Raw genomic sequence first — 27,183 nt, 5'->3', positions numbered from 1 at the left:
TTAGCTTCCATCACCAACAGAGCTACGAATTTGTTTTTTTTCCCCTGGCGGTCAAAACTCGTCTCTAATTGCCATTACTTTGCAGGATTTCAAAGGTTTCATAGTGTAGTGGTTATCACGTCTGCTTCACATGCAGAAGGTCCTGGGTTCAATCCCCAGTGAAACCAATCTGTTTTTTGTGTTGAAGTAATTTCCTATCGACTTGTAATATGTGAAATTCTTGGTTTCGTTGCCAAATGACAATACATTTTGGCTTCCATCACAAAGAGAACTACGATTTTGGGTTTCTTTTTTATTGACCATTTTAGCAGAAAACATAATCCCATATTATAAAAATCCTATTTGTTTCAAAATATATAGTTCCCATAAATACAAAAGCAAAAGACCAAACTATGGAGAAAAAAGTAACACATTCAATATAAACTTCAATTTAAGCAAAATCCCTTTGTAGGAATAAAACTGGTAATATATCTAATAATAATTGAAAATGTTTCATTAACCAAAAATACTTTCCTTCAGCAATAAAAAGGCCCCGTCAGTCACAATTCTGCTCTGCTAGCCAATACACAGTAACTTTTCGTCAGGTTTCATAGTGTAGTGGTCATCACGTCTGCTTAACACGCAGAAGGTCCTGGGTTCAATCCCCAGTGAAACCAATCTGTTCTTAGTGTTGAAATAATACGCTATCAAACTACAATATATGAAGTTCTCAGCCTTGTTGCCGAATGACGGGATGTTTGGGCTTCCATCACAAACAGAACTACAAATTATTTTTTTTTTTCCCCTAGCGGTCAAAACTCGTCTCTAAATGCCATTACTTTGCAGGATTTCACAGGTTTCATAGTGGAGTCGTCATCACGTCTACTTCACACGCAGAAGGTCCTGGGTTCAATCCCCAGTAAAAACAAGCCGTTTTAGCTGTTGAAGTAATTTGCTATCAACCTGTAACATATGAATTTCTTTGTTTTGTTGCCAACTGATAATATATTTTGGCTTCCATCACCAAGAGAACTACGATTTTGGGTTTCTTTTTTATTGACCATTTTAGCAGAAAACATAATCCCATTATATAAAAATCCTGTTTGCTTCAAAAGATATAGTTCCTTTAAATACAAAAGCAAACAACTAAACTATGTGGAAAAAAGTAACACATTCAATGTAAACTTCCTTTTAAGCAAAATCCCTTTGTAGGAATAAAACTGATAAAATATGTAATAAAAATTGTAAATGTTTCATTAACCAAAAATACTTTCCTTCAGCAATAAAAAGGCCCCGTCAGTTACAATTCTGCTCTGCTAGCCAATACACAGTAACTTGCCATCAGGTTTCATAGAGTAGTGGTCATCACGTCTGCTTATCATGCAGAAAGTCCTGCGTTCAATCCCCAGTAAAACCAATCTGTTCTTGGTGTTGAAATAATACTCAATTAAACTACAATATATGAAGTTCTTGGCTTTGTTGCCAAATGATGGGATGTTTTGGCTTCCATCCCCAACAGAGCTACGAATTTGTTTTTTTTTTCCGTGGCGGTCAAAACTCGTCTCTAATTGCCATTACTTTGCAGGCTTTCAAAGGTTTCATAGTGTAGTGGAAATCACGTCTGCTTTACACGCAGAAGGTCCTGGGTTCAATCCCCAGTGAAACCCATGTGTTCTTGGTGTTGAAATATTCTCCTATCAACCTGCAGTATATAAAGCTCTTTGCTTTGTTGCCGAATAACGGGATGTTTTAGCTTCCATCACCAACAGAGCTACGTATTTGTTTTTTTTTCCCTTGGCAGTCAAAACTCGTCTCTAATTGCCATTACTTTGCTGGATTTCTAAGGTTTCATAGTGTAGTGGTCATCACGTCTGCTTCACACGCAGAAGGTCCTGGGTTTAATCCCCATTGAAACCAATCTGTTTTTGGTGTTGAAGTAATTTCCTATCGACTTGTAATATGTGAAATTCTTGGTTTCGTTGCCAAATGACAATACATTTTGGCTTCCATCACAAAGAGAACTACGATTTTGGGTTTCTTTTTTATTGACCATTTTAGCAGAAAACATAATACCATATTATAAAAATCCTATTTGTTTCAAAATATATAGTTCCCATAAATACAAAAGCAAAAGACCAAACTATGGAGAAAAAAGTAACACATTCAATATAAACTTCAATTTAAGCAAAATCCCTTTGTAGGAATAAAACTGGTAAAATATGTAATAAAAATTGTAAATGTTTCATTAACCAAAAATACTTTCCTTCAACAATAAAAAGGCCCCGTCAGTCACAATTCTGCTCTGCTAGCCAATACACAGTAACTTTCCATCAGGTTTCATAGAGTAGTGGTCATCACGTCCGCTTAACATGCAGAAGGTCCTGAGTTCAATCCCCAGTAAAACCAATCTGTTCTTGGTGTTGAAATAATACTCAATTAAACTACAATATATGAAGTTCTTGGCTTTGTTGCCGAATGATGGGATGTTTTGGCTTCCATCCCCAACAGAGCTACGAATTTGTTTTTTTTTTCCCTGGCGGTCAAAACTCGTCTCTAATTGCCATTACTTTGCAGGCTTTCAAAGGTTTCATAGTGTAGTGGAAATCACGTCTGCTTTACACGCAGAAGGTCCTGGGTTCAATCCCCAGTGAAACCCATGTGTTCCTGGTGTTGAAATAATCCCCTATAAACATGCAGTATATAAAGTTCTTGGCTTTGTTGCCGAATAACGGGATGTTTTAGCTTCCATCACCAACAGAGCTACGAATTTGTTTATTTTCCCTTGGCGGTCAAAACTCGTCTCTAATTGCCATTACTTTGCAGGATTTCAAAGGTTTCATAGTGTAGTGGTCATCACGTCTGCTTCACACGCAGAAGGTCCTGGGTTCAATCCCCAGTGAAACCAAGCAGTTTTTTGTGTTGAAGTAATTACCTATCGACTTGTAATATGTGAAATTCTTGGTTTCGTTGCCAAATGACAATTCCTTTTGGCTTCCATCACAAAGAGAACTACGATCAATATAAACTTCAATTTAAGCAAAATCCCTTTGTAGGAATAAAACTGGTAAAATATGTAATAATAATTGTAAATGTTTCATTAACCAAAAATACTTTCCTTCAGCAATAAAAAGGCCCCGTCAGTCACAATTCTGCTCTGCTAGACAATACACAGTAACTTTTTGTCAGGTTTCATAGTGTAGTGGCCATCACGTCTGCTTAACATGCAGAAGGTCCTGGGTTCAATCCCCAGTGAAACCAATCTGTTCTTAGTGTTGACATAATACGCTATCCAGCTACAATATATGAAGTTCTCGGCTTTGTTGCCGAATGACGGGATGTTTTGGCTTCCATCACAAACAGAACTACAAATTATTATTTTTTTTTCCCTGGCGGTCAAAACTCGTCTCTAAATGCCATTACTTTGCAGGATTTCACAGGTTTCATAGTGGAGTGGTCATCACGTCTACTTCACACGCAGAAGGTCCTGGGTTCAATCCCCAGTAAAAACAAGCCGTTTTCGCTGTTGAAGTAATTTGCTATCAACCTGTAACATATGAAATTCTTGGTTTTGTTGCCAACTGATAATATATTTTGGCTTCCATCACCAAGAGAACTACGATTTTGGGTTTCTTTTTTATTGACCATTTTAGCAGAAAACATAATCCCATATTATAAAAATCCTGTTTGTTTCAAAATATATAGTTCCTTTAAATACAAAAGCAAACAACTAAACTATGTGGAAAAAAGTAACACATTCAATGTAAACTTCCTTTTAAGCAAAATCCCTTTGTAGGAATAAAACTGGTAAAATATGTAATAAACATTGTAAATGTTTCATTAACCAAAAATACTTTCCTTCAGCAATAAAAAGGCCCCGTCAGTCACAATTCTGCTCTGCTAGCCAATACACAGTAACTTTCCATCAGGTTTCATAGTGTAGTGCTATCAACCTGCCATATATGAAGTTCTTGGCTTTGTTGCCGAATGACGGGATGTTTTGGTTTTCATCACCAACAGAGCTACGAATTTGTTTTTTTTTCCCTGGCGGTCAAAACTCGTCTCTAATTGCCATTACTTTGCAGGCTTTCAAAGGTTTCATAGTGTAGTGGAAATCACGTCTGCTTTACACGCAGAAGGTCCTGGGTTCAATCCCCAGTGAAACCCATGTGTTCTTGGTGTTGAAATAATCCCATATCAACCTGCAGTATATAAAGTTCTTATCTTTGTTGCCGAATAACGGGATATTTTAGCTTCCATCATTAACAGAGCAACGAATTTGTTTTTTTTCCCCTGGCGGTGAAAACTCGTCTCTAATTGACATTACTTTGCATGATTTCAAAGGTTTCATAGTGTAGAGGTCATCACGTCTGCTTCATACGCAGAAGGTCTTGGGTTCAACCCCAGTGAAACCAATCTATTTTTGGTGTTGAAGTATTTTCCTATCGACTTGTAATATATGAAATTCTTGGTTTCGTTGCCAAATGACAATACATTTTGGCTTCCATCACCAAGAGAACTACGATTTTGGGTTTCTTTTTTATTGACCATTTTAGCAGAAAACATAATCCCATATTATAAAAATCCTATTAAACATACATTCCCCTTCTCAGATTTGCTATACCGGATCTTGCAGGGGGCTTTGGATGAAGGAATTATAACAAAGAAGGTTTTTGATGGCCTCTTCGTTGCATCTCCCAAAATCCCCACCTTTTATCTCCTGCCCAAGATCCACAAGAATCCCGAACACCCTCCGGGGCGCCCTATCGTATCCGGCATAGATGGCTTATGCGACCCTGTCTGTCGCTTTATCGACTATTATTTAAAACCTCTTGTGGAAACATTGCCATCTTATGTTAAGGATATGACGGACGTCCTGAATAGGGTCGACGGGATTTTTATGGATTCTGATACCCTTCTTGTCACGTCGGACATAGAGTCACTTTATACCAATATTAACCATGATGATGGTCTGGAGGCAGTCCGCTTCTTTCTGAGCAATACCAACCGTGATGGCCATTTATGTGAGCTGATCCTGGAGCTGCTCCACTTTATCCTGAGACACAATTTCTTCATTTTCAAAGACCGGTTTTAATTTACAGACCAGAGGCACTGCGATGGGCGCGGCCTGTGCGCCTTCGTACGCTAATATGTTCCTCGGCCATTGGGAGAGGGGCATTTTTGGCGACGAGGGCGTGCCGGCCGCTACCCATGCGCAGTGCTGGTTAAGATATAATGATGATGTTTTTGTTTTGTGGCAGGGTACCGTGGAGCAGCTCTCGGACTTTATGGGTGTTTTAAACCATAATTCATTGAACCTTAAGCTCACTTTTAGATATGATTTACAGTCTATTGATTTTTTGGATATTATGATTGGAGTTGACCGTGGTCGGCAACTACAGACGGATGTCTTTAGGAAGCCTACCTCGGTCAACTCCCTTTTACATGCCTCATCTTCTCATCCTGTTTGTACCATCCAAGCCATCCCGGTTGGGCAATTTCTCAGAATGAGGCGGATATGCTCTACATCTGATAATTTTCAGTCCCAGGCCAATGATCTAACATCGAGATTGGTTAATAGGGGATATAGCCATCGTGTCATAAAGAAGGAGTACAATAGGCCAAAGAATACCAATCGACAGGAGCTCCTGCAGCCATCTAGTCAGGCGAATACGGGGGCAGGAGAGGCTCGATTCATATCTGCGTGCAACCATGAATGGCATAACATGCGTGCCATATTAAACAAACACTGGCCGATACTAAAATCTGATCCTACCCTAAGGGATTTGGTCCCTGATTATCCTCTAATGACGGCACGCCGTTCCAAAAATCTACGAGATTTTCTCGTACATAGTCATTACGTTCCTGTGATTTCCCATCCTTTTGGTTCTACTAATCCTATTCGCGGGTGTTTTCCCTGCGGTCGCTGTCTTGCGTGCACCAATGTCTCTCGCAAGTAAGACCTTTTCCACCGCAGATGGTAGTCGGACATTTGATATTAGGTGTTACATCTCATGCGCAACTTCCTATGTTATCTATTATGCTAAATGTAGTTGCCCTAATATATACATAGGTTTAACTTCTAGGGAATTGCGGGTGAGAGTGCGTGAACATGTGAGAGACATTGGTGCTTCCAAAACGGTGACCGATATTTCTACTCTTAAGACCCTTCCTAGGCATTTTCGGAACCATCACGGATGTAATGCGAGATCATTGCGTGTCATAGGGATAGATGTCGTACATGGCGGCAATAGGGGCGGGAACCTTAAAAAGATCCTCGCCCAAAAAGAAACCAAATGGATCACCCTACTGGGTACTATGGCTCCGTCTGGTCTGAATGAGTCCCTTAGCTTTGCCCCCTTCCTTTAGACCCCTGTCCTCCTCCCCCCCCCTTTTTTTGCTAGATGTGGTTTTTTACCACCTATGCAATTTTTTACCTCTGTTTTTATATTCTAATTTTATTGCTGCAAGTGTTTTATGCCATTTTGTGCCCTTTTCTTTGCAGCTTCCATCTTCTGCTCCCTATGGATCACTGCCTCTGTTAATATGACTACCTGAATACATCGTGCATCTGGACTATGATTACAAGGTGGCTTCCCCCATGACAGCCGGGATTAGATACTGCTTGGTCGAGGGCTAACTACTGTTATTCTTGTGATTCCTGCCATTTCATTATTTCTTTGCCCTCTTTCCTTGGCGTTCCTATACTGCTGTTTGTGTGGGAGCCCGTATATCTGTATCTTTGTATGTTCCAGTATGTGTGGTGTGCACATGCCTGGTCTTTCTTCTCTCCCTGGCATGCTAAGCGATGTCTCAAGGGCGGACTTTTGCTCGTGGGGGGCGTTGCCTTCGCCCTCTCCCCTGCACTCCTCGGCTTGACGTCACTCGCATCTGCTAGTGGGATTAGCAATGACCGCGCATGCGCCAGCTTAAACCTGCACTGACTGGCCGGTCCGATCCATGTGATAAACCATATAGTCTATTAAAGCTTCTGGGAACAGATGAGTCACCACCCCTCCTTGGTCTGATGAAGGGTTAGGGTATGTGCGCACGTTGCTTTTTACCTGCTTTTTACCTGCTTTTTTGCTGCTTTTTCTTCTGCGCTGTTTAATGCCAAAATGGATGTGTTCTTCTATTCAAACAAAGTCTATGGGAATTTGGGTTTCTTGTTCACACTATGTTGTTCAAAATGCTGCCTTTTTGTGGCAGAACTTTGGTCAAAAACTCAGCTTTTCAAAGAAGCAACATGTCAATTGTTTTTGCCATTTGGGTTTTGCACTGCAAAGCTGAGTTTTTGACCAAAGTTCTGCCACAAAAAGGCAGCATTTTGAACAACATAGTGTGAACAAGAAACCCAAATTCCCATAGACTTTGCTTGAATAGAAGAACACATCCATTTTGGCATTAAACAGCGCAGAAGAAAAAGCAGCAAAAAAGCAGGTAAAAAGCAACGTGCGCACATACCCTTATTCTAACAAGACCTGAAAAGCGCGTTATCTTGCTTCTGAGGGGGATCTTTTGGTCTCTGGCTCCTGCACTTATCTGGCACTTTATATCATTGCTGGTGAGCGGTGTTTACATTCTTTTAGCCACTGGTATATATCATTGTTTGCATATACTGACAAACCCAGTGTGCTGTATAACTTTATCTTATCTTGCACACCAGCTATTGTTCTCTGGTATCACCTGGCATGCTGGTAAGCAGTGTTGCATATATTTAGCTACTGATATGTATCATTGCTTGCATATACTGACAAACCCAGTGTGCTGTATAACTTTATCTTATCTTGCACACCAGCTATTGTTCTCAGGTATCACCTGGCATGCTGGTGAGCAGTGTTTGCATATATTTAGCCACTGATATGTATCATTGCTTGCATATACTGACAAACCCAGTGTGCTGTATAATTTTATCTTATCTTGCACACCAGCTATTGTTCTCTGGTATCACCTGGCATGTAACTTTGTATTTTTTGCCATCTGTGCTGTATACTTGTTGTCTTATGTATTCTACTTGCCTTGTTAATTCTGATTAACTCTTTATGTGCCAAAGTGCCCTCTGTTGTTGCACCTATATGTATTTTTCTGTGCTACATCTAAAAACTGTTTTTTATGATGTAATAAAATTTGTCATTCTCTTTTGCATTTCAACCACATCTGCTCTCCTGTTTCTTTTGCATTATAAAAATCCTGTTTGTTTCAAAATATATAGTTCCCATAAATACAAAAGCAAAAGACCAAACTATGGAGAAAAAAGTAACACATTCAATATAAACTTCAATTTAAGCAAAATCCCTTTGTAGAAATAAAACTGGTAAAATATGTAATACAAATTGTAAATGTTTCATTAACCAAAAATACTTTCCTTCAGCAATAAAAAGGCCCCGTCAGTCACAATTCTGCTCTGCTAGCCAATACACAGTAACTTTTCATTAGGTTTCACAGTGTAGTTGTCATCACGTCTGCTTAACACACAAAAGGTCCTAAGTTCAATCCCCAGTGAAACCAATCTGTTCTTAGTGTTGAAATAATACGCTATCCAACTACAATATATGAAGTTGTCGGCTTTGTTGCCGAATGACGGGATGTTTTGGCTTCCATCACAAACAGAACTACAAATTTTTTTTTTTTTCCCCTGGCGGTCAAAACTCGTCTCTAAATGCCATTACTTTGCAGGATTTCACAGCTTTCATAGTAGAGTGGTCATCACGTCTACTTCACACACAGAAGGTACTGGGTTCAATCCCCAGTAAAAACAAGCTATTTTTGCTGTTGAAGTATTTTGCTATCAACCTGTAATATATATGTTTTTTTTCCCCTGGCGGTCAAAACTCGTCTCTAATTGCCATTACTTTAAAGGCTTTCAAAGGGTTCATAGTGTAGTGGAAATCACGTCTGCATTACACGCAGAAGGTCCTGGGTTCAATCCCCAGTGAAATCCATGTGTTCTTGGTGTTGAAATAATACCCTATCAACCTGCAATATATGAAGTTCTTGGCTTTGTTGCGGAATAACAAGATGTTTTAGCTTCCATCACCAACAGAGCTACGAATTTGTTTTTTTTTCCCTGGCGGTAAAAACTTGTCTCTAATTGCCATTACTTTGGAGGATTTCAAAGGTTTCATAGTGTAGTGGTCATCACGTCTACTTCACACGCAGAAGGTCCTGGGTTCAATCTCCAGTGAAACCAATCTGTTTTTGGTGTTGAAGTAATTTCCTATCGACTTGTAATATGTGAAATTCTTGGTTTCGTTGCCAAATGACAATACATTTTGGCTTCCATCACAAAGAGAACTACGATTTTGGGTTTCTTTTTTATTGACCATTTTAGCAGAAAACATAATCCCATATTATAAAAATCCTATTTGTTTCAAAATATATAGTTCCCATAAATACAAAAGCAAAAGACCAAGCTATGGAGAAAAAAGTAACACATTCAATATAAACTTCAATTTAAGCAAAATCCCTTTGTAGGAATAAAACTGGTAAAATATGTAATAATAATTGTAAATGTTTCATTAACCAAAAATACTTTCCTTCAGCAATAAAAAGGCCCCGTCAGTCACAATTCTGCTCTGCTAGCCAATACACAGTAACTTATCGTCAGGTTTCATAGTGTAGTAGTCATCACGTCTGATTAACACGCAGAAGGTTCTGGGTTCAATCCCCAGTGAAACCAATCTGTTCTTAGTGTTGATATAATACGCTATCCAACTACAATATATGAAGTTCTCGGCATTGCTGCCGAATGACGGGATGTTTTGGCTTCCATCACAAACAGAACTACAAATTATTTTTTTTTTTTCCCCTGGCGGTCAAAACTCATCTCTAAATGCCATTACTTTGCAGGATTTCACAGGTTTCATAGTGGAGTGGTCATCACGTCTACTTCACACGCAGAAGGTCCTGGGTTCAATCCCCAGTAAAAACAAACCGCTTTCGCTGTTGAAGTAATTTGCTATCAACATGTAATATAGGAAATTCTTGGTTTTGTTGCCAACTGATAATATATTTTGGCTTTTATCACCAAGAGAACTACGATTTTGGGTTTCTTTTTTATTTACCATTTTAGCAGAAAACATAATCCCATATTATAAAAATCCTGTTTGTTTCAAAATATATAGTTCCTTTAAATACAAAAGCAAACAACTAAACTATGTGGAAAAAAGTAACACATTCAATGTAAACTTCCTTTTAAGCAAATTCCCTTTGTAGGAATAAAACTGGTAAAATATGTAATAAAAATTGTAAATGTTTCATTTACAAAAAATAATATCCTTCAGCAATAAAAAGGCCCCGTCAGTCACAATTCTGCTCTGCTAGCCAATACACAGTAACTTTCCATCAGGTTTCATAGAGTAGTGGTCATCACGTCTGCTTAACACGCAGAAGGTCCTACGTTCAATCCCCAGTAAAACCAATCTGTTCTTGTTGTTGAAATAATACTCAATTAAACTACAATATATGAAGTTCTTGGCTTTGTTGCCGAATGATGAAATGTTTTGGCTTCCATCCCCAAGAGAGATACGAATTTGTTTTTTTTTTCCCTGGCGGTCAAAACTCGTCTCTAATTGCCATTACTTTGCAAGCTTTCAAAGGTTTCATTATGTAGTGGAAATCACGCCTGCTTTACACGCAGAAGGTCCTGGGTTCAATCCCCAGTGAAACCCATGTGTTCTTGGTGTTGAAATAATCCCTTATCAACCTGCAGTATATAAAGTTCTTGGCTTTGTTGCCGAATAACGGGATGTTTTAGCTTCCATCACCAACAGAGCTACGAATTTGTTTTTTTTTCCCCTGGCGGTCAAAACTCGTCTCTAATTACCATTACTTTGCAGATTTTTAAAAGTTTCATAGTGTAGTGGTCATCACGTCTGCTTCACACGCAGAAGGTCCTGGGTTCAATCCCCAGTGAAACCAATCTGTTCTTAGAGTTGAAATAATACGCTATCCAACTACAATATATGAAGTTCTCGGCTTTGTTGCCGTATGACGGGATGTTTTGGCTTCCATCACAAACAGAACTACAAATTATTATTTTTTTTCCCCTGGCGGTCAAAACTCATCTCTAAATGCCATTACTTTGCAGGATTTCACAAGTTTCATAGTGGAGTCGTCATCACGTCTACTTCACACGCAGAAGGTCCTGAGTTCAATCCCCAGTAAAAACAAGCCGTTTTCGCTGTTGAAGAAATTTGCTATCAACCTGTAACATATGAAATTCTTTGTTTTGTTGTCAACTGATAATATATTTTGGCTTTTATTACCAAGAGAACTATGATTTTGGGTTTCTTTTTTATTGACCATTTTAGCAGAAAACATAATCCCATATTATAAAAATCCTGTTTGTTTCAAAATATATAGTTACTTTAAATACAAAAGCAAACAACTAAACTATGTGGAAAAAAGTAACACATTCAATGTAAACTTCCTTTTAAGCAAAATCCCTTTGTAGGAATAAAACTGGTAAAATATGTAATAAAAATTGTAAATGTTTCATTAACAAAAAATACTTTCTTCAGCAATAAAAAGGCCCCGTCAGTCACAATTCTGCTCTGCTAGCCAATACACAATAACTTTCCATCAGGTTTCATAGAGTAGTGGTCATCACGTCTGCTTAACACGCAGATGGTCCTGCGTTCAATCCCCAGTAAAACCAATCTGTTCTTGGTGTTGAAATAATACTCAATTAAACTACAATATATGAAGTTCTTGGCTTTGTTGCCGAATGAGGGGAAGTAATTTGATATCAACCTGTAACATATGAAATTCTTTCTTTTGTTGCCAACTGATAATATATTTTGGCTTCCATCACCAAGAGAACTACGATTTTGGGTTTCTTTTTTATTGACCATTTTAGCAGAAAACATAATCCCATATTATAAAAATCCTGTTTGCTTCAAAATATATAGTTCCTTTAAATACAAAATCAAACAACTAAACTATGTGGAAAAAAGTAACACATTCAATGTAAACTTCCTTTTAAGCAAAATACCTTTGTAGGAATAAAATTGGTAAAATATGTAATAAAAATTGTAAATGTTTCATTAACCAAAAATACTTTCCTTCAGCAATAAAAAGGCCCCGTCAGTCACAATTCTGCTCTGCTAGCCAATACACAGTAACTTTCCATCAGGTTTCATAGAGTAGTGGTCATCACGTCTGCTTAACACGCAGAAGGTCCTGCGTTCAATCCCCAGTAAAACCAATCTGTTCTTGGTGTTGAAATAATACTCAATTAAACTACAATTTATGAAGTTCTTGGCTTTGTTGCTGAATAAGGGGATGTTTTAGCTTCCATCACCAACAGAGCTACGAATTTGTTTTTTTCCCCTAGCGGTCAAAACTCGTCTCTAATTGCCATTACTTTGCAGGATTTCAAAGGTTTCATAGTGTAGTGGTCATCACGTCTGCTTCACATGCAGAAGGTCCTGGGTTCAATTAAACTACAATATATGAAGTTCTTGGCTTTGTTGCCGAATAACGGGATGTTTTAGCTTCCATCACCAACAGAGCTACGAATTTGTTTTTTTTCCCCTGGCGGTCAAAATCTGTTTTTGGTGTTGAAGTAATTTCCTATCGACTTGTAATATGTGAAATTCTTGGTTTCGTTGCCAAATGACAATACATTTTGGCTTCCATCACAAAGAGAACTACGATTTTGGGTTTCTTTTTTATTGACCATTTTAGCAGAAAACATAATTCAATATTATAAAAATCCTATTTGTTTCAAAATATATAGTTCCCATAAATACAAAAGCAAAAGACCAAACTATGGAGAAAAAAGTAAAACATTCAATATAAACTTCAATTTAAGCAAAATCCCTTTCTAGGAATAAAACTGGTAAAATATGTAATAATAATTGTAAATGTTTCATTAACCAAAAATACTTTCCTTCAGCAATAAAAAGGCCCCGTCAGTCACAATTCTGCTCTGCTAGCCAATACACAGTAACTTTTCGTCAGGTTTCATAGTGTAGTGGTCATCACTATAGTTGAGCGCGGTTCGAGGTTCTCCAGTTCTAGGCTCGAGTGATTTTGGGGCCTGTTCTAGATCGAACTAGAACTCGAGCTTTTTTGCAAAAGCTCGGTAGTTCTAGAAAGTTCGAGAACGGTTCTAGCAGCAAAAAAACAGCTAATTCCTAGCTGGCTTTCCGCTGTAATAGTGTAAGTCACTCTGTGACTCACACTATTATGACATTTCAGTGTATAGTGTGCGTGAACAGCGCCTTCAGATCACTACTGTTTGTATAATGGCGATCGCCATTTTTTTTTTTTTTATCCTTGTCTTCCTTCCCTAAGCGCGCGCGTCTTGTGGTGCGGGCCAGCATGTCAGCCAATCCCAGACTAGAGATGAGCGAACCGGTTGCGGTTCGGCTCGAGGTTGGTTCGCCGAACGGACCTCCCGTTCGAGTTCGGTTCGTCGAACGTTCGACGAACCGAACTCGAACTGCATAGGAAACAATGGCAGGCAATCACAAACACAGAAAAACACCTAGAAAACACCCTCAAAGGTGTCCAAAAGGTCACAAACAACTCACAACACATGGGAAAGTGACAAGGACATATACTCATGTGAAAACAAAAGAGCTGGACAAGGAAAAAGAGGAGGACACACAGATATATGAGTATATGCAAGGAAACATCGATTCCATTAATGTGCAACTTGAGCCCTGCTCATTCTTGGCTTCCAATCTTGATAAATTGCTTGAGCTCGCCACGTACGTCTTGGGGATCTTGTCGTGTCCTGCAGCCAGCGTTCTCTCGGAACCTGTCTTCAGTGCTGCTGTGGGTCTGCTGGCAGATAAGCACACGTGTCTGTCCACTGACAATGTGGACATGGCTCTCAGAGGACTTTTCTTCCCCTGGGTCAGCCAGGGGACGGGAAAGGCACGCGTATTTTTGAGAGTGCTTCATGCAAAGCATCTTTTTCTTTTTCAAAAGGGAGCTCAACCGATGCCAGTCAAGTGGGGTGTGTGTGGCCCAGTGAGTGGCAACCAGGGAGACTGTGGTTGGAGTCCCCTCGCTGTGTCTCTAAAAGAACCAAGATGAACAAGTCATGGCTCTCAGAGGACTTTTCTTCCCCTGGGTCAGCCAGGGGACGGGAAAGGCACGCGTATTTTTGAGAGTGCTTCATGCAAAGCATCTTTTTCTTTTTCAAAAGGGGGCTCAACCGATGCCAGTCAAGTGGGGTGTGTGTGGCCCAGTTAGTGGAAACGAGGGAGACTGTGGTTGGAGTCCCCTCGCTGTGTCTCTAAAAGAACCAAGATGAACAAGTCATGGCTCTCAGAGGACTTTTCTTCCCCTGGGTCAGCCAGGGGACGGGAAAGGCACGCGTATTTTTGAGAGTGCTTCATGCAAAGCATCTTTTTCTTTTTCAAAAGGGAGCTCAACCGATGCCAGTCAAGTGGGGTGTGTGTGGCCCAGTGAGTGGAAACGAGGGAGACTGTGGTTGGAGTCCCCTCGCTGTGTCTCTAAAAGAACCAAGATGGACAAGTCATGGCTCTCAGAGGACTTTTCTTCCCCTGGGTCAGCCAGGGGACGGGAAAGGCACGCGTATTTTTGAGAGTGCTTCATGCAAAGCATCTTTTTCTTTTTCAAAAGGGAGCTCAACCGATGCCAGTCAAGTGGGGTGTGTGTGGCCCAGTGAGTGGCAACCAGGGAGACTGTGGTTGGAGTCCCCTCGCTGTGTCTCTAAAAGAACCAAGATGAACAAGTCATGGCTCTCAGAGGACTTTTCTTCCCCTGGGTCAGCCAGGGGACGGGAAAGGCACGCGTATTTTTGAGAGTGCTTCATGCAAAGCATCTTTTTCTTTTTCAAAAGGGAGCTCAACCGATGCCAGTCAAGTGGGGTGTGTGTGGCCCAGTGAGTGGAAACGAGGGAGACTGTGGTTGGAGTCCCCTCGCTGTGTCTCTAAAAGAACCAAGATGAACAAGTCATGGCTCTCAGAGGACTTTTCTTCCCCTGGGTCAGCCAGGGGACGGGAAAGGCACGCGTATTTTTGAGAGTGCTTCATGCAAAGCATCTTTTTCTTTTTCAAAAGGGAGCTCAACCGATGCCAGTCAAGTGGGGTGTGTGTGGCCCAGTGAGTGGAAACGAGGGAGACTGTGGTTGGAGTCCCCTCGCTGTGTCTCTAAAAGAACCAAGATGAACAAGTCATGGCTCTCAGAGGACTTTTCTTCCCCTGGGTCAGCCAGGGGACGGGAAAGGCACGCGTATTTTTGAGAGTGCTTCATGCAAAGCATCTTTTTCTTTTTCAAAAGGGGGCTCAACCGATGCCAGTCAAGTGGGGTGTGTGTGGCCCAGTTAGTGGAAACGAGGGAGACTGTGGTTGGAGTCCCCTCGCTGTGTCTCTAAAAGAACCAAGATGAACAAGTCATGGCTCTCAGAGGACTTTTCTTCCCCTGGGTCAGCCAGGGGACGGGAAAGGCACGCGTATTTTTGAGAGTGCTTCATGCAAAGCATCTTTTTCTTTTTCAAAAGGGAGCTCAACCGATGCCAGTCAAGTGGGGTGTGTGTGGCCCAGTGAGTGGAAACGAGGGAGACTGTGGTTGGAGTCCCCTCGCTGTGTCTCTAAAAGAACCAAGATGAACAAGTCATGGCTCTCAGAGGACTTTTCTTCCCCTGGGTCAGCCAGGGGACGGGAAAGGCACGCGTATTTTTGAGAGTGCTTCATGCAAAGCATCTTTTTCTTTTTCAAAAGGGAGCTCAACCGATGCCAGTCAAGTGGGGTGTGTGTGGCCCAGTGAGTGGAAACGAGGGAGACTGTGGTTGGAGTCCCCTCGCTGTGTCTCTAAAAGAACCAAGATGAACAAGTCATGGCTCTCAGAGGACTTTTCTTCCCCTGGGTCAGACAGGGGACGGGAAAGGCACGCGTATTTTTGAGAGTGCTTCATGCAAAGCATCTTTTTCTTTTTCAAAAGGGAGCTCAACCGATGCCAGTCAAGTGGGGTGTGTGTGGCCCAGTGAGTGGAAACGAGGGAGACTGTGGTTGGAGTCCCCTCGCTGTGTCTCTAAAAGAACCAAGATGAACAAGTCATGGCTCTCAGAGGACTTTTCTTCCCCTGGGTCAGCCAGGGGACGGGAAAGGCACGCATATTTTTGAGAGTGCTTCATGCAAAGCATCTTTTTCTTTTTCAAAAGGGAGCTCAACTGATGCCAGTCAAGTGGGGTGTGTGTGGCCCAGTGAGTGGCAACGAGGGAGACTGTGGTTGGAGTCCCCTCGCTGTGTCTCTAAAAGAACCAAGATGAACAAGTCATGGCTCTCAGAGGACTTTTCTTCCCCTGGGTCAGCCAGGGGACGAGAAAGGCACGCGTATTTTTGAGAGTGCTTCATGCAAAGCATCTTTTTCTTTTTCAAAAGGGAGCTCAACCGATGCCAGTCAAGTGGGGTGTGTGTGGCCCAGTGAGTGGCAACCAGGGAGACTGTGGTTGGAGTCCCCTCGCTGTGTCTCTAAAAGAACCAAGATGAACAAGTCATGGCTCTCAGAGGACTTTTCTTCCCCTGGGTCAGCCAGGGGACGGGAAAGGCACGCGTATTTTTGAGAGTGCTTCATGCAAAGCATCTTTTTCTTTTTCAAAAGGGGGCTCAACCGATGCCAGTCAAGTGGGGTGTGTGTGGCCCAGTTAGTGGAAACGAGGGAGACTGTGGTTGGAGTCCCCTCGCTGTGTCTCTAAAAGAACCAAGATGAAGAAGTCATGGCTCTCAGAGGACTTTTCTTCCCCTGGGTCAGCCATGGGACGGGAAAGGCACGCGTATTTTTGAGAGTGCTTCATGCAAAGCATCTTTTTCTTTTTCAAAAGGGAGCTCAACCGATGCCAGTCAAGTGGGGTGTGTGTGGCCCAGTGAGTGGAAACGAGGGAGACTGTGGTTGGAGTCCCCTCGCTGTGTCTCTAAAAGAACCAAGATGAACAAGTCATGGCTCTCAGAGGACTTTTCTTCCCCTGGGTCAGCCAGGGGACGGGAAAGGCACGCGTATTTTTGAGAGTGCTTCATGCAAAGCATCTTTTTCTTTTTCAAAAGGGAGCTCAACCGATGCCAGTCAAGTGGGGTGTGTGTGGCCCAGTGAGTGGCAACCAGGGAGACTGTGGTTGGAGTCCCCTCGCTGTGTCTCTAAAAGAACCAAGATGAACAAGTCATGGCTCTCAGAGGACTTTTCTTCCCCTGGGTCAGCCAGGGGACGGGAAAGGCACGCGTATTTTTGAGAGTGCTTCATGCAAAGCATCTTTTTCTTTTTCAAAAGGGAGCTCAACCGATGCCAGTCAAGTGGGGTGTGTGTGGCCCAGTGAGTGGAAACGAGGGAGACTGTGGTTGGAGTCCCCTCGCTGTGTCTCTAAAAGAACCAAGATGAACAAGTCATGGCTCTCAGAGGACTTTTCTTCCCCTGGGTCAGACAGGGGACGGGAAAGGCACGCGTATTTTTGAGAGTGCTTCATGCAAAGCATCTTTTTCTTTTTCAAAAGGGAGCTCAACCGATGCCAGTCAAGTGGGGTGTGTGTGGCCCAGTGAGTGGAAACGAGGGAGACTGTGGTTGGAGTCCCCTCGCTGTGTCTCTAAAAGAACCAAGATGAACAAGTCATGGCTCTCAGAGGACTTTTCTTCCCCTGGGTCAGCCAGGGGACGGGAAAGGCATGCGTATTTTTGAGAGTGCTTCATGCAAAGCATCTTTTTCTTTTTCAAAAGGAAGCTCAACCGATGCCAGTCAAGTGGGGTGTGTGTGGCCCAGTGAGTGGCAACGAGGGAGACTGTGGTTGGAGTCCCCTCGCTGTGTCTCTAAAAGAACCAAGATGAACAAGTCATGGCTCTCAGAGGACTTTTCTTCCCCTGGGTCAGCCAGGGGACGGGAAAGGCACGCGTATTTTTGAGAGTGCTTCATGCAAAGCATCTTTTTCTTTTTCAAAAGGGAGCTCAACCGATGCCAGTCAAGTGGGGTGTGTGTGGCCCAGTGAGTGGCAACCAGGGAGACTGTGGTTGGAGTCCCCTCGCTGTGTCTCTAAAAGAACCAAGATGAACAAGTCATGGCTCTCAGAGGACTTTTCTTCCCCTGGGTCAGCCAGGGGACGGGAAAGGCACGCGTATTTTTGAGAGTGCTTCATGCAAAGCATCTTTTTCTTTTTCAAAAGGGGGCTCAACCGATGCCAGTCAAGTGGGGTGTGTGTGGCCCAGTTAGTGGAAACGAGGGAGACTGTGGTTGGAGTCCCCTCGCTGTGTCTCTAAAAGAACCAAGATACCAAGATGAACAAGTCATGGCTCTCAGAGGACTTTTCTTCCCCTGGGTCAGCCAGGGGACGGGAAAGGCACGCGTATTTTTGAGAGTGCTTCATGCAAAGCATCTTTTTCTTTTTCAAAAGGGAGCTCAACCGATGCCAGTCAAGTGGGGTGTGTGTGGCCCAGTGAGTGGAAACGAGGGAGACTGTGGTTGGAGTCCCCTCGCTGTGTCTCTAAAAGAACCAAGATGAACAAGTCATGGCTCTCAGAGGACTTTTCTTCCCCTGGGTCAGCCAGGGGACGGGAAAGGCACGCGTATTTTTGAGAGTGCTTCATGCAAAGCATCTTTTTCTTTTTCAAAAGGGAGCTCAACCGATGCCAGTCAAGTGGGGTGTGTGTGGCCCAGTGAGTGGCAACCAGGGAGACTGTGGTTGGAGTCCCCTCGCTGTGTCTCTAAAAGAACCAAGATGAACAAGTCATGGCTCTCAGAGGACTTTTCTTCCCCTGGGTCAGCCAGGGGACGGGAAAGACACGCGTATTTTTGAGAGTGCTTCATGCAAAGCATCTTTTTCTTTTTCAAAAGGGAGCTCAACCGATGCCAGTCAAGTGGGGTGTGTGTGGCCCAGTGAGTGGAAACGAGGGAGACTGTGGTTGGAGTCCCCTCGCTGTGTCTCTAAAAGAACCAAGATGAACAAGTCATGGCTCTCAGAGGACTTTTCTTCCCCTGGGTCAGCCAGGGGACGGGAAAGGCACGCGTATTTTTGAGAGTGCTTCATGCAAAGCATCTTTTTCTTTTTCAAAAGGGAGCTCAACCGATGCCAGTCAAGTGGGGTGTGTGTGGCCCAGTGAGTGGAAACGAGGGAGACTGTGGTTGGAGTCCCCTCGCTGTGTCTCTAAAAGAACCAAGATGAACAAGTCATGGCTCTCAGAGGACTTTTCTTCCCCTGGGTCAGCCAGGGGACGGGAAAGGCACGCGTATTTTTGAGAGTGCTTCATGCAAAGCATCTTTTTCTTTTTCAAAAGGGAGCTCAACCGATGCCAGTCAAGTGGGGTGTGTGTGGCCCAGTGAGTGGAAACGAGGGAGACTGTGGTTGGAGTCCCCTCGCTGTGTTATACATGCTTTTAGAAGGGCATGACATGGCTTGGAGGTTGACTTTCATAAAATGCAAACTGTTGGCTACCAAAATGCTGCCTTTCCAACAACTGTGGTTATAGGCAATGAGGAACATACTGATGAAGATGAGACGCAGATACCCGATTGGGATGACAACTTAAATATTCGGTCAGGGCAAGAAGAGGCTCGGTCTGAGGGGGAGGGGAGTGCAAACACAACAATTGATGATGAAGTTCTAGATCCCACCTACTGTCAACCCCCAGTCAGGCACTCGAGGAGGTCAACAGAGGCGGTGGAGGAGGATGCAACCGACGACGAAATTACCTTGCGCCTTCCTGGACAGAGTCGGAGCACTGGTAGCACGTCTACAACTGCATCCTCAGCCACCACTCTGCCTATGAGCATTATTCGGGGTGCATCAACAGGTCGCATGGCATCTAAGCCTTGCCTAGCCTGTTCCTTTTTTGACATAGAAAAAGATCGCCCAAATCATGTGATATGTAAAATTTGTCATGATTCTCTTAGTAGAGGTCAAAACCTCAGCAGTTTGACAACTTCTTCCATGAATCGTCACATGAATAAATATCATAGGTCCCGGTGGGAAGCTCACTGTGCTGCAATGCGGCCTAGCGGAGCGAACCATCCACCGCCCGCCCCTTCCAGTGCATCCGCGCGCTCTTCATCTTCTAGGACTGTGGGGACAGCTGTCACACCTGTTTTTCCACGCAAAACTTCCACCACTGTAACCGCAACAGGCAGTTTGCTTGGTAGGTCGTCAGTTGGTTTGGAAGGGGAAACAAGTGAGTGTGTACAGCTCTCTCAGACATCGATAGCACCTACGTTGGATAAAGGCAACATCATGTCTCCGCCTGCACTTTCCTCACAAACCTGCATTTTTCCAGGGACACCCTACTCAACACCGTCTACACACAGCAGCCAGATCTCTGTCCCTCAGATGTGGTCAAATAAAAGGCCACTTCCTCCGACCCATGACAAAGCTAAGAGGTTGACTCTATCCCTCTGTAAGCTGTTGGCTACCGAAATGCTGCCTTTCCGCCTAGTGGACACACAGGATTTTAGAGACCTTATGTCTGTCGCTGTGCCCCAGTACCAGATGCCTAGTCGCCACTACTTCTCTAAGAAAGGTGTGCCCGCGCTACACCAGCATGTCGCACACAACATCACCGCTTCCTTGAGAAACTCTGTGTGTGAACGGGTGCATTTCACCACCGATACTTGGACCAGTAAGCATGGACAGGGACGTTACATGTCGCTGACTGGGCACTGGGTAACTATGTTGATAGATGGTGAATGGTCTGCTGCACAAGTCTTGCCGTCCCCACGACTTGTGTGTCAATCCTCTGTCTGTCCAAGTTCCGCCACTGCTTCTGCATCCTCCACCTCATCTGGGTCCTCCACCTCCGCCCCAAGCCTGCCTGGTCAGGCCACCAGCGTTCTCACTGCGCAGAAGGAATCACGCACCCCTCATTACTATGCTGGCAGCAGAGCGCAACGGCATCAGGCGGTCTTTAGCTTGACATGTCTTGGGAATAAGAGTCACACAGCTGAGGAGTTGTGGTCAGCTCTGCGGTCCGAGTTTAATAAATGGTTGTCTCCACTCAACCTGCAGCCTGGTAAGGCCGTGTGCGACAATGCTGCAAACCTGGGTGCGGCCCTTCGCCTGGGCAAGGTGACACACGTGCCTTGTATGGCTCACGTGTTGAACCTTGTTGTCCAGCAATTTTTAACACACTATCCCGGCCTAGATGGCCTTCTGACCAGGGCACGTAAACTGTCTGCAGTGCTCACTTCCGCCGTTCAACCGCCGCAGCTGAGCGACTTGCATCGCTCCAGAAGTCTTTCGGCCTGCCGGTTCATCGCCTGAAATGCGATGTGGCGACACGCTGGAATTCAACTCTCCACATGTTACAGCGACTGTGGCAGCACCGGCGAGCCCTGGTGCAATACGTCATGATGTATAGCCTGGGCCAACGAGATGCAGAAGTGGGGCAGATCACCCTGATGGAGTGATCTCAGATCAAGGACCTATGCACCGTTCTGCACAGTTTCGACATGGCGACGAATATGTTTAGCGCTGACAATGCCATTATCAGCATGACGATTACAGTCATTTACATGCTGGAGCACACGCTAAACACTATTCGGAGTCAGGGGGTGGGACAACAGGAAGGGGAGGAACTACAGGAGGATTCATATGTGCAAGACACAACAACATCACCAAGGTCCAGACGTTCATCATCACCAACGCGGCAGGCATGGGACCATGGGGGACAGGGATCAACAAGGGCGCATGGTAGCAGGCGAGATGTTGAGGAAGGTGCAGGAGGACATGAAGATATGGAGGACGAACTGTCCATGGACATGGAAGACTCAGCGGATGAGGGAGACCTTGGTCAAAATTCAGTTGAAAGAGGTTGGGGGGAGATGTCAGAGGAAGAAAGAACGGTTAGCACCTCTATGCCACAAACACAGCGTGGACTTGGTCCGCATGGCTGCGCAAGACACATGAGTGCCTTCTTGTTGCACTACCTCCAACATGACCCTCGGATTGTCAAAATTAGAAGTGATGATGACTACTGGCTTGCCACACTATTAGATCCCCGGGACAAGTCCAAATTTTGTGACATAATTCCACCCATAGAAAGGGACGCACGTATGCTGGAGTATCAGCATAAGCTGTTACTCGATCTTAGCTTGGCTTTTACACCAAACAACCGTGCAGGTGAAGGGAGTGATTCTCCCAGTTGTAACTTGACAAACATGGGACGGCATCGTCATCTTCAACAGTCTACCCGTACCAGTAGGACCGTATCTGGTGCTGGTAACAGCAATTTTATGGAATATTTTCATAATTTTTTTAGACCCTCCTTTGCAAGGCCACCAGAGACAACAAGTCTGACACATAGTCAACGGATGGAGAGGATGATACAGGAGTATCTCCAAATGAACATCGATGCAATGACTTTGCAAATGGAGCCTTGCTCCTTTTGGGCTTCAAATCTAGAAAAATTGACAGAGCTCTCCAGTTACGCCTTGGAGATTTTGTCGTGTGCAGCTGCCAGCGTTGTCTCTGAACGTGTCTTCTTCAGTGCTGCTGGGTGTGTGCTGACAGATAAGCGCACGCGTCTGTCCAGTGACAATGTGGACACACTGACGTTCATCAAAATGAACAAGTCATGGATCCAGAAGGAATTTACTACCCCTGTGTCAGCCTGGGGAGAGTAAATGCTTGTGGATTTGGAATGTGCTTGATGCAAATCAAAACATCCTGTTTGCAACTAGGGCACAAGTGCTGCCACTGATGGGGTGTCTGTGTGCCCAATGTTGGGAAAAAAGGTAGACTCCGCTTGGAGTAACCCTTGCTTGATGTGTTTTTTAAAAATGATACAAGATGAACAGATCTGAAGGCAAGATGAAGGCAACATCATGTCTCCGCCTGCACTTTTCTCACAAACCTGCATTTTTCCAGGGACACCCTACTCAACACCGTCTACAGACAGCAGCCAGATCTCTTTCCCTCAGATGTGGTCAAATAAAAGGCCACTTACTGCGACCCATGACAAAGCTAAGTGGTTGACTCTATCCCTCTGTAAGCTGTTGGCTACCGAAATGCTGCCTTTACGCGTAGTGGACACACAGGATTTTACAGACCTTATGTCTGTCGCTGTGCCCCAGTACCACATGCCCAATCACCACTGCTTCTCCAAGAAAAGCATGCCCGCGCTACACCAGCATGTCGCACACAACATCACCACTTCCTTGAGAAAATCTGTGTGCGACAGGGTGCATTTCAACACAGATACTTGGACCAGTAAGCATAGACAGGGTCATTACATGTCACTGACTGGGCACTGGCAAACTATGGTGAGAGATGGAGAAGGGTCTGCTGTACAAGTCTTGCCGTCCCCACGAGTTGTTTCAATCCTTGTTCTGTATGTAGAAGTTAATACACTGCTTCTGCCTCTTCAACCTCGTGTGGGTCCTCTACCTTGGCGCAAACCCTGTGTGGTCAGGCCACCCTTCCTTGCAACTGCGCACAAGGACTACCACACACCTCCTTACTATGCTGGCAGCAGAGCTCAATGCCATCAGGCGGTCAAAGCTTTACTTTGAAATGTATGGGAAATGTGAGTCACACCGCTATTACAGAGAATAGTAGTCAGGCAGGGTCAAAACATTAATTGAGGAACAGGAACAGAATGGGACGGCCAGGAAAGAATCAGAAAACAAGCAGAGTTGAAAGGCGTATCGGCCAACAAGGTACATAAACAGCAAGCAGGAAAAGTAGTCAGGTAACAAGCACACAAAATCATAAAACTGAACTGGGGGTAAAATTAACCAGAGGTTCATAGCTATGTCTGGCAGTGGTCTGCAGACAGGATGGGCATAAAAAAGGGTGTGGTGTCTTCCCATTGGTTGTAGCTGAATGATGGTATTTCATCTGTGAGATACCCACCAGCTACATTCAGCCAGAGATTCTGCATCTGTCAAGGTAATGCAGCCCAGTGGGTGAGCATAACCTGCGTCCACCTGCGCCGCTGGCATCGACTACTCTCACATCATCAGCACTATTCATGAAAGGAACACGTTGTCACCTGGCAACCGGAGTACAAATTGACGGAGCGGACTACGTTGGTGACTTAACAGCCGTGTGCGGCAATGATGCAAACCTGGCTGCGGGCCATCCTCAGGGCAATGTGACACACGTGCCTTTTAGGGCTCACGTGTTGAACCGAATTCGCCAGCAATTTTTAAAACACCATCACGGCCTACATGGCCTTGTGCAGTGGGCACGCTCGCTATGTGCTCACTTCCATCGTGCGCACACAGCAGCTCAACAACTTTCATCACTCCGGAAGTCTTAGGGTCTGGCAGTTAAACGCCGTAAATGCGATGTTTCGACACGCAGGAATTGGAATCTGCACATGTTGCAGCGTGTGTGGCAGCACCGCAGAGCCCTGCTGAAATACGGTAAGACATATAGCCTGGGATAACTTGATCCAGAGGTGGTGCAGATCACGCTGCTGGAGTGGTGTCAGATCAAGGACCTATGCACCCTGCTACACAGTTTTGAAATGTCGACGAAGATGTTTAGCACTGGCAATGTCATTCTCAGCGTGACAATTCTGGTCATCTACATGATGGAGCACACTGTAATTATTATTCTGAGTCAGGTGTTGGGACAAGAGGAAGGGGAGGAAGTACAGGAGGAGTCATATGCGGAAGGGATAACAAGATCTACGAGGTCCAAATGGTCAGCGGCACCTATGCGGCATTCATGGTGAGGGAGAGGGATTAACAAGGGCGCATAGTATCAGCAAAAAGTGTTGATGAAAGTGCAGGAGCCCATGAAGAAATGGAGGACGAACTGGCGATGGGCATGGAAGACTCAGCAGATGAGTGAGAGCTTGCTCACATTTCGGTTGTGCGAGGTTGTGGGTAGAGGGCAGAGGAAGGATGCACGATTCTCACCTCTCTGCCACCAACACACCAAGGACTTGGTCCTCCTGGATGCACAAGACACATGAGCGCCTTCTTGCTGCACTACCTACATGACCCTCGGATTGTATGAATTTGAACTAATCCTGAATACTGGGTTGCCACACTGTTAGATCCCCGGTACAAGACAAAATTTGGCGAACTAATTCCTGCCATAGAAATAGACGCACGTATACAGGAGTATCTGCAGAATGTGGTACGCAATCTTAGATCTACTTGTCCACTAAACACCAGTGCTGCACAGAGTGAATCTCAACACTTTGTCATGGATAGGAGGAAATGGTCTTTTACTTGTCCACATCGGAGGGACCGAGGGATGGCTGCTGTGCTGAGATGGCGTTGAGTACGGTGTCCCTGCACAGTTGCACTTTTGGTCATATCCCAAAATGAGTTGAAAAAGGACAGATGCTGTTGGAAAGGGGAACAGGTGTGTTGGAAAGGGGAAAAAAGTTTTGGTCCGTGGATTTGGTGGTTAAGCAACTGTAACATTTGCTGAAGAAACAACATCTGTTACAGTGGGACTGGCAGATTTGGATAAAGTGGTATATAATCTGTGACCGCTATATAACGAAAATTAATAAGAAAAGAAAGAGAAAGGTATATATCCCCATCAGCAGTCAGTGTCCACCGTGCTCCCAGTTGGAAAAGGAGAGGTTGGCAACTTGAAGGTTTGGTGGAGGATACAGAGCTGTGTGGCTATGAAACTAATAGTAGCCTGAACCGAGTTAGACGCCATTCGGATCTGGAGACTGTGAGGCCTGTTAGCGTCACAGGGTCCACATGCCCACCCAGCCCAGGAACTCCCTGTTAACAACACAGGGGCCATTGAGTACGCTGACCGTGTGCGTAGGGGCCACACCTGTGGACAGCAGGCGCATCAGCAGCAGCAGGCCTGTTAATGCCACTGGGCTGCACAAGCAGGACTGTTAGGACAGGAGCTGGTCTTAACCGTTCTGCGTTACCAACTGTGGTGGTGGCCTGCATCCACCACCCGATCCCTGCCTACCTCTGGCCTAAAGCCGCAATGGGTTCAACACATGGAGGTGTGCTCTTTCGGAGCATAATAGAAGACTGCGCACCTCCTTGTTGGCTCCAGCCCCTTTTATAACCTGGGTCCGCCCCAAACCAGGGTGAACCACAATGCACCTCCTGGAGACAAAAGTAGAGTGACACGTCATGAGTGGCATAACTAGCGTCCTATTTGGAAACGCAACTTCAATGATGACCTCATGGCTGCCATGACCCAAACACCTCACCAGTCATCGTCTGAGCATCAATAATGCGGTGACAAGTCATAGGTGTGGGCCTCTGCAAGCCATTTGGGAGGACACCTGATGCCCTGTGGTCTATATGGGACCCCCACATCAGGGCCAGGGCCAAAGAGTTCATTACCGGACCTAGTCTCTGATGCAGGAAGTGCCTGAGCATGCTCAGTAGCATGAAATACAGTCTCTGAAAAAAGACTATCAGCTTTAGCATGGTGTCTATGCCCAAAACAGGACTTAGACCCGGCACGGAATGCAAGCACCTGTGCAAAGAGGCTTTTCACACTTAGTGTGGGAGCATGCGCTGTATCCCGAAATGAAAACTTAGCGTCAGGAATGGCACAGTCAGGCTGAGCATACTCACTAGGCGAAACACTGTAATTATGCTGCAGCTGGGGTACATCGGCACACGCATGCGCACTAGCTGCCTCTCCACACTTAGACGTGGAGGGGAAATTTGTCTTGGAGATGCTGTCTATGAACAGAAGGAAAAGCTAAAGGAAGCCTGACTTTCTATCCCTCCGAATTATGAAATGCAGCAATGAATTCCATGAGTTTGCTATAACATTAGCGTAGCAAAATGTGCATGAGGGTGTGATGTAGAGGTGCTAGAAATAGCTTGTCACCAGTGGGGCACTAATGGAATACAACACTCAGTTCTATGATGCCACAAAATGGCAGTATTTTGTGCTATCATTATAGCTTATTAAAAACAGAGCACGAGGTTGTCATGCAGAGGTGCTGCACATAGATTTGCAGTAGTGTGAATTGACAAAAGTACAATAGCCACGTTTAGGATACAACTAGGTACAGTGAGTGTTTGCTAGTAAAATTGCTTAGTTTAAAAAAGTTGTAGTGTGCAATGCAGGCAGACGTGCTATGCAAATGTCTTTGCACTAGTGGGACTATAGCAAAGTCCAATAGCCACGTATAGGATGCCACTAGGTACACTGAGTGTGTGCTAGTATAATGGCTTCATTATAATTTGTTGGAGTGTGCAAAGCAGGCAGATGCGCTCTGCAAATGTCTTGGCACTAGTGGGACTATAGCAAAGTCCAATAGCCACGTATAGGATGCCACTAGGTACACTGACTGTTTG

The 27,183-nt window shown here is 44.4% G+C and overlaps 7 non-coding genes across 7 annotated transcripts; all 7 read left to right on the top strand.

Moving 5' to 3' along the window:
* The first annotated feature begins 94 nt into the window (after positions 1-94).
* On the top strand, positions 95-167 carry TRNAV-CAC (transfer RNA valine (anticodon CAC)). The gene has a single exon. It is a non-coding gene; the product is annotated as a tRNA-Val (tRNA).
* A 416-nt stretch (positions 168-583) lies between these two features.
* TRNAV-AAC (transfer RNA valine (anticodon AAC)) lies at positions 584-656 on the top strand. Its single transcript has one exon. It is a non-coding gene; the product is annotated as a tRNA-Val (tRNA).
* Positions 657-1,573: 917 nt separating this feature from the next.
* TRNAV-UAC (transfer RNA valine (anticodon UAC)) lies at positions 1,574-1,646 on the top strand. The gene has a single exon. It is a non-coding gene; the product is annotated as a tRNA-Val (tRNA).
* Positions 1,647-2,562: 916 nt separating this feature from the next.
* TRNAV-UAC (transfer RNA valine (anticodon UAC)) lies at positions 2,563-2,635 on the top strand. Its single transcript has one exon. It is a non-coding gene; the product is annotated as a tRNA-Val (tRNA).
* A 176-nt stretch (positions 2,636-2,811) lies between these two features.
* On the top strand, positions 2,812-2,884 carry TRNAV-CAC (transfer RNA valine (anticodon CAC)). The gene has a single exon. It is a non-coding gene; the product is annotated as a tRNA-Val (tRNA).
* A 280-nt stretch (positions 2,885-3,164) lies between these two features.
* TRNAV-AAC (transfer RNA valine (anticodon AAC)) lies at positions 3,165-3,237 on the top strand. Its single transcript has one exon. It is a non-coding gene; the product is annotated as a tRNA-Val (tRNA).
* Positions 3,238-4,070: 833 nt separating this feature from the next.
* TRNAV-UAC (transfer RNA valine (anticodon UAC)) lies at positions 4,071-4,143 on the top strand. The gene has a single exon. It is a non-coding gene; the product is annotated as a tRNA-Val (tRNA).
* The last annotated feature ends 23,040 nt before the right edge of the window (positions 4,144-27,183 follow it).

Source organism: Anomaloglossus baeobatrachus, chromosome 2, assembly GCF_048569485.1.
Source record: "Anomaloglossus baeobatrachus isolate aAnoBae1 chromosome 2, aAnoBae1.hap1, whole genome shotgun sequence".
Lineage (NCBI taxonomy): Eukaryota > Metazoa > Chordata > Amphibia > Anura > Aromobatidae > Anomaloglossus > Anomaloglossus baeobatrachus.
Note: the sequence above shows the minus strand (reverse complement) of the source record. Positions and strands in the feature narration are given on the sequence as shown.